We start from the raw sequence: 8,533 nt of genomic DNA, 5'->3' as shown, positions 1-8,533 counted from the left end.
TTGATAGATGCAGAAAAAGCATTTGACAAAATCCAACATCCATTCATGATAAAAAAAACTCTTACACAAGTGGGTATAGAGGGAACATACCTTAACATAAAGCCATTAAAGCCATTTATGACAAACCTACAGCCAATATAACACTCTGCAGAGGAAAGCTGAAAAAAGCCTTCCCACTAAAATCTGGAACAAGACAAAGATGCCCACTCTCACCACTTTTATTCAACATAGTATTGGAAGTCTTAGCCACAGCAATCAGACAAACAAAAGAAATAAAAGGTATCCAAATTGGAAGAGAAGAGGTAACATTTTCACTATATGCGATGACAAGATACTATATATAGGAGACCCTAAGGAATTCACACAAAAACTACTTGAGCTGATCAACAAATTCAGCAAAGTAGCAGGAAACAAGATTAACATTCAGAAATTGGTTGCATGTCTATATATCAAAAATGAAATACTAGAAAAGAAATATAAATGTACAATATCTTTTTAAAATCACACCCCCAAAAATTAAATGCCTAGGAATAAACCTAAGGAGGTGAAAGACTTATATGCTGATAACTATAAAACATTAATCAGAGAAATTAAAGAGGATTCAATGAAATGGAAAGATAGCCCATGCTCCTGGATTGGAAGAATTAGTGTTGTTAAAATGGTCATACTACCCAAAGCAATCTATAGATTAGTGCTATCCCCATCAAATTACCCATGACATCTTTTACAGAACTGGATAAAACAATCCAGAAATACATATGGAACCGTAAAAGACCCAGAATTGATAAATCAATACTGATGGGAAAAAAAGAAGCAGGAAGCATAACTCTCCCAGACTTCAGACTGTATTACAAAGCTGTAGTAACCAAGACAGTGTGGTACTTGTACAAGAACAGATGTACAGACCAGTGGAATAGAATAGAGACTCAGAAATAAACCCAGACACCTCTGGTCAATTAATCTTCAACAAAGGAGGCAAGAATATAAAATGGGAACAAGACAGCCTCTTTATTAAGTGGTGCTGGAAAAGCTGGACAGCTGCATGTAAATCAGTGAAACGAGAATATACCCTCATACCATGCACAAAAATAAACTCAAAATGGCTTAAAGACTCATTAGACAAGACACCATAAAACTTCTAGACTAAAACATAGGTAAAACATTATCTCTCAACTGTACAAATGTTTTCTTAGGTCAGTCTTCCAAGGCAGCAGAAATAAAAACAAAAATAAACCAGTGGGACCTAATCAAACTTAAGAGCTTTTACTCAGTGAAGGAAACCATTAAAAAAAAAAGACAACTAACAGAATGAGAGAAAATAGTTTCAAGTGATGCAACCAACAGGGCTTAATCTCCAAAATATACAAACAATTTATACTCCTCAACAGCAAAAAAGCCAACAACCCAATTGAAAAATGGCAAGAAGACCTGAATAGACATCTCTCTGAGGAAGATATGCAGATGGCTAACAGGCGTATGAAAAAATGCTTGACATCACTAATTATTAGACAAATGCAAATCAAAACTGCAGTGATCTACCACCTCACACTGGTCAGAATGGCCATCATTAACAAGTCAACAAATAACAAATGCTGGAGAGGGTGTGGAGAAAAGGGTACCCTCCTGCACTGTTGGTGGGAATGTAAATTGGTACAGCCACTATGGAAAACAGTATGGAAAACCTCAGAAAACTATACACAGAACTGCCATATGACCCAGAAATTCCACTCCTAGGTATATATTCAGACAAAACTTTCATTGAAAAAGACATACACCCATATGTTCATTGCAGCAATGTTCACAATAGCCAAGACATGGAAACAACCTAAATGTCCATTGACAGAGAAGGGATTAAGAAGATGTGGTATATATACACAATGGAATACTACTCAGCCATAAAAAGAATGAAATAATGCCTTTGCAGCATCATAGATGGAACTAAAGACTTTTATACTAAATGCAGTAAGTCAGAAAAAGACAAATACCATATGATATTATTTATATCTGGAATCTAATATGTGGCATAAATGAACCTGTCTACAGAGAAGAAACAAACTCATGGACATGGAGAACAGACTTGTGGTTGCCAAGGGGGAGGGAGTGGGATGGACTGGGAGTCTGGGGTTATTAAATGTGGACTATTGCATTTGGAATGGGTAAGCAATGAGATCCTGCTGTATAGCACAGGGAACTGTATCTAGCCACTTGTGATGGAATATGATATAGGATAATGTAAGAGAATGAGTGTGTGTATATATATGTATACACACATATATGACTGGGACACTTTGCTATATACAACAGAAACTGACAACATTGTAAATGAACTATAATTAAAAAATACATAAAAAAGGTACAGAGGAAAAAATAGGTGCCCTCTTGCTTCATAAATTACTTGTGAGGTGGGAATGTGGTTGTTCCACTTAGGCCATTCAGAGTGTGTGAGATACTGGGACATGGGAAAAGAACAAAATTTTTTCCTACAAACTGTTGCATACCAAAGCAGAGTTCCTAGTAGGATCTTGTTATTTTTGCTTTTGTCAGTTATTCTATATTTTGATGTTAAAAGTAGAATATTGTAAAGTGGGTCAGTGAATAAAAGAAAAGCGACAGTGATAAATGTGGTTTGACCTCAAATAAATCTTATGGTCTGTCCCAGCTCACATTTATCTCTTCCTGTTCACTTACTCCCTCATTAATTTATTTATTCAATTAATATTTATGAATCATAGCCTATATGCCAGTTTTGGCCTCCTTTTAGTTTTCTTCATTTGAGCGCATAACTGAACTATATGAAGATGACTGCTTAAGTTGCATGTCTCCAGTGAAACTGTGACTTGCTTTAAGGCTAGGAGATATGCCTTATACTTTTATTTTGTCCTTTATTATAAGGCTTAGTAGAGTTCTAGGAAAATTTAAGAAGCCATTAAATAGTTATTGAGTTTTTCTTGAAACCATATATATTTTTATGGTTTGATAATTTTTGAAAAGCATTGTCTTGCAGGTTGGATTTCTTAGGGAGTGAGCTTTGAGATAGATACTAGCATCTCCATACTGGGAGGTGGCTGGGGAATGCTATTTGAAGCAATGCTTATAGAAGGAAGCGGCAGGAAGCACATTAGCCAGAAGGAGAAGATGGGCTGTGGTGCAGCCTGAATATGTCCTAAGGTCTCCCCAGTGGGACACTCTGAAGTCAGAAGGGCCATTCAGAGTTGTTCTGAGTTTATCCCAGGCAACCCCAGCCTGTCTGAGGGAAGGGACATGACCTTGGGAAGGGCAGCTAGGAATTCTGAAGAGCTGTGGGCTGTCTGCTAGCAATATTCCCAGAAACTGAGGGAATAATAAGTTCTTCAGTCCTGAAGGAAAATCGAGGTAGCCCAGCACGGTGTCCATTGCTCATTGTAAATTGGTGCAAGAGGATCCTAGAAGCCTTATCTGAGGAGGAAAAGAATTAATTTAAACCCTGATACTTTATATACCTTATATTCTTAATGGAAAAGATCATTTTTACATCACTCACTAACATAGGTCTAAAATAAAATGTTTTTCCCCAAACATGTATTTCAATGAAACATTTTTAAAAATGGAGATGTGATTTGTCTTAGTGTTGGTATATATTAGGATGATTTTGTTTTATATGGTTGAACCTAACTCAAATTAGTTCAGGAATAGGAAAATTTATGGCCTCATGCAGCCAAACTTAAGGAAAGGCCAAGTTGCAACTAGACCTCAGGGACTCAGATGGTTCTAGATCACTTTTTTGTCTCTGCTTTTCTCTTCATCTTGTCTTTACTCTCCAGACTGGCTCCTTCCACACAGCTGGAAATATGGCTAACAGCAGTTTTTAGGCTCATAGTTTAATCACTGGAGAAAAATTAAAACTTGATCTTTCTATTGTTAAGTTAAAAACACCCTGGGAAAGGTTTTTATTGGCCCATGTGTTATCCATGGACCAATCAGATGCAGCCAGGAGGATAAGTTATGATGATTAGTCCAACTGAGTGTTTCTGGGCAACCCTAACCAATCACAGTCATCAAATAAGATTGTGGGAGTTCCTATGTGGATACATTATTGGATAGAGAAAGGGGAAATTTATGGAAGGGTAGAGCAAGCAATGAGTGGATAGAACAAAGCCTATCATACAGTAGATTTCTCTTACCTACCCTGTTTCAATTTTACTAGACTAATTTTATATTCTTTTTTGGCTTTGGTGTATGGACCAATGGTTTTTATCATGGAAATAGACCACATAGCTATCAGTAATGTGTTTATAAATATTAGGTTCACTTCATTTTGCACTGAGATTAATCATCTGCCAACATTTACATGATTTTCTTGGTTCAGAGAAATTGCTGATTAATCATATTAACAAGGGAATTTTTGAAGGGCCACAAATGAAGACATAATGTTTATATATGTCTTTTAAAGAGGATATTTATTTATATTAGCAAATGTCATATTATATAAGCCATTTCAACTTTTATCAAATAAACCCTCTATGAGTGATTTATAATATGATTTTGTGGGCAATACATCTTTATTATATGAAGAAGACTTATTTGAAAATATAAAAACTTTAAAAATACTGCTTTTCAGTTCCAGCAAAAAAAAAAAAAAAAAAAGCATGCCTTGAAACAAAAATTTCAGAAAAGCTTACCTTTTAAGTCTTCTAGCGTAGAGTTTCTGGCCTAATATCTACTGTTCCACCTTGGGGGATTAGTTTAAGTCAGTTGTGTTAATTCTATCTCATGGTAAAACCAGTCCCAGTGGTTGGTTCAGAAAAGGGAATGTGATATGATACATGAGGGAAGGAATGGTTCTGTGGTTTTCTTTTCCCTCGTAAGAAAAAATCCATAGAACAAGACAACCATTCTTTGGACATTGTTGGGTCCATACACCATGTAAGCTCTGCTAATGTTACCTGTTACCAGTTCAAGGTGAGGCCAGCACTGAGGATAGTCCTGTAGAGAGATGAAAAGAACCCAAGGCTTTGCTGACATTATTAATTAAGTTAATTGACCAATCTTGGAGTCATCACTACTATTGACTTAGAATGGATATACAACTTATGGTTTATGTTGCTTGTAACTAGGAGTTTCTTAATAGATATAACTTCAAAGTATAAAGGAGGAACTTATTACTAAATGGTTGTAGTACTGTGTGATAAATACAAGTAAATAGAGATATCTATAATGTATAGGGGTGCCACAATGTAGGGAGTCATGCAAGAAAGAAGGTCTCAGGAAGACACTTAAGATGGATTTTGAAGGACACTTCAACAAGGGGATGAAGAAGAAAAGGGTCTTCCAGGTAGAGAAAACAATATATGCAAAAACACAGAGTAATAAAATAGATGGGTCAACTTAAAATCACTATGTTAGAGCAAATAAAGATAAGTCTGGGGATATTTCATAGAAACTATATGTAGCTGACAGCTACCTGGGTACCATAGGTGCTGAATAGGGGGATTAAAAACCAACAAGGACAGATGTACCTTCTCTTTCCATCTGTATTTGGGGTCTTATGGTCTCTGAATATTGCCTTGTTCTGACCAGGTGTTCCACTCACCTGGATTGATGGAATTGGCTAGTGTGGTGAGGTGAGAAGCACAGTGAACATCAACTTTCCTGTTGACTTCTGCAAGCTAGCTGGTCTTAGGTATAAGTATATGGCCCCAAAAGGACATTTCTGACTCAAGATGTTTCAGGTTAAGCACCACCAATGATCTGACCATAGTTTTTCTGTTTCTTGGCTGGAATTTTCCTGGTCAGCCAGTGTCTTAGCCTTCAGACAGCTATTTGGCCATGGTCCAGTCCACCAACATTCAAGGTAAGAGCAAAGGGCCTATGAAAGACATTTAACAGGACAGGCTTGAGAGGCAGAAAGATAAACAGGAGAGGTGAATAATTTAAGGGTCTAAGAGAGAAAGCCTAACAACCTGCAAAGCTCTTTCTGACTGATGTGCATAATCTTACCATTCAAAACATCCTTTTAGTTTAAATACTATACTGTCTCTAGAGTTTCTCTCTTAGGGTCTAAACATCTCCAGCAGGGCAGAAAATTCAGCCACTGGTACCTGAGTGAATGGAAAGCAGGTTGAGGGCACATCAAAAGTGAAGGGCAAAACAGTGGAGGATTGACACCTTTTGTCAATTTGCAGTTTTCATTAGAGTATGATGAGAAATGATGCCTGGGCAGAGTGTGCTTGTCTTTAGTTTTGAGGGTTATAATAGGTCATATGGAATTTTTATGTTTCCGTAAAAGGAACAGCAGTGGCAGAGGGCAATTTTCTTTAGGCATGAGACACTCTAGTCTCAGTACTCACAGAGAAAAGTGCAGTTATGGACTTACAGACCTTCAGCTACACCTAGTGGCCAAGTAGTGAAAGGAATAAGTATTTTATTATAACAGTATTTTATCAAGGTTTTTAGTTAGCTACATTACTTTTACAATCAGTTAAGAATTATTTCTTGGGTAGTTACACATTATGCTCTGTGGTTCCCTCTGTATAATTACTTTCAACTATTCTATTAGTTTGTTATCTGACTAAATAACTGATTCTCCAAATTGGAGGAATGTGATGGCATAAAACAAAGTGACTTTGTGTGTTGAAAAGTTGAAGAAAGGGAAATAAAGGGGCATAGACTTGTGCCTCTTGCCTCCCTGGCAACTCCTGAGAACCAACTTCCTGTGTTTAATACCTGCTAGATTGCTCTCCTTTGGCATTTTGTATAGGATTGTCTGAGAAAGTAAATAACAATAACGTGATGATAGTGATGATGATGATTGTGGTTCAGAAGAGTTGTTTGAAGGAAAGAGAACCCAAATATTTGAGTGCCTATTATTTATGAGGTTGGAAAAATGAAAGTAATCTGTAAGAAAATAGAACAGAACCCGAATGTAGAACCTGATCAAATTATTTTCAAGAATGTTACATGTCATCTGTATCTTTTAAGTGCTTGTACTAGAAATATTTTGTGGGTGGTAATTTTTTTGGTATTTGTTTACAAGTAGGGAAATCTCAGTAGTCAATACTTAAAGTTGCTTTGACAATGAAGAATATTTACAGACGTGATTCCAACCCTTAGAGAGTTGACCCAACTGGGTTTGGTCTATGGCACACTCCCAGGCTCACAGTTTAGCTTGGAAAAATTGCAAGAAATGATATAAAGGTTTTGAAGGGTTTTATAACATTTTACTACAACTTTCCAAAGGAAGAAGATGATAGGAATGGGTTAATGTTTCCTTCATGAGAATTTGAATACAGGATTTATTAATTAAACATACGCTTTCATTTTACTGATGGAGAAACTTGAGCTAGTAGTGATTAAATTTCCCAGCTATTTGGTTGCAGAGCTAAGGCTACAACTCACAGTTTTTACTTCTGATCTTTACTCCAACTGTTAATGGAAGAGTTCTCCATTTCAGTAGAAGACCAGAGCGAGAGAGAGTGAGCTTACATGTACATCAAGAAAGTTTAGGTAGATCAAGGAAGTTTACATGTAAAGCAACTAAATGCTATATTTTCTTTGTTTTAAGAAGTTCTTTTTTTTTTTTTAACATATTAATATTCTGAAACCAGCCGGAATCAATCAGTAATCAATGTTAAATCATAGTGGCTTCTAGGCAGTGTGTCAAGTTGTGATGTGGTCATCTTTACATAGAAGAATTGAGCTACTAACATTTTAATTTAATAAATTATGGAATTTACAAAGCTAAGGTGTTGGCTTAGTTTCTGAAACAAACTGTTTACTACCCAGCAATATGTAATTCAATTAAGAAAAAAATTACTATTTATTTTTTTATTTTTATTTTTTAGGGCCACACCTGCGGCATATGAAATTCCCAGGCTAGTGGTCCAATTAGAGCTGCAGCTACAGGCCTACTGCCTAGGCTGCAGCTTGTAGTAAGGCTTTATCCTTGACCCACTTACCGAGGCCAGGGATCAAACCTGAATCCCTGTGGATACTACTTGGATTCTTAACATGCTGAGGCACAATGGAAACTCCCCAAATTATAATTTAAATCACTGGTATTCTTTCATTTGACTTAAACTGAAGGTATTAGGAAGGATTAGGCAGACTCATCATCAACACTACTCTTGCACTGTCAGGAGCCACTTACATTGGAAGAATCTTTAGTATGGGTTTAAAAAAATGTAGACCCAAATCTAGTGAATCCCCAAAGGAAGTGGTATATAATTGTATGGATAGACACATGCAATAGCTGTGTTAGTATTCTTTATAGTTTGTTTACACATAATATAGTGGGTTTTTTCCTGAGGCAAATTAATTAAGTTGTCTGATCATTTTACAGTCAGTGGCATCTAAGAATAGGAGTAATTTGGTTTAGAACAGCAGTGTTAGAACACTGTCTTAAAGGGTAGATGTGTAAAACCACTCAGTCTCCTACTGGCTCTTTTGCCCTTGAGCAATTTACTTCCTCTCTATATATCAGTTTCATTATCTAAAATTGAAATAATGACTTGTACCTTGCAAGAATATTGTGAGGATTAAATAAGATTATGTACGT

This window comes from Phacochoerus africanus, chromosome 2, assembly GCF_016906955.1.
Source record: "Phacochoerus africanus isolate WHEZ1 chromosome 2, ROS_Pafr_v1, whole genome shotgun sequence".
NCBI lineage: Eukaryota > Metazoa > Chordata > Mammalia > Artiodactyla > Suidae > Phacochoerus > Phacochoerus africanus.
The sequence above is the reverse complement of the archived record's forward strand: the minus strand, read 5'-3'. Positions refer to the sequence as shown.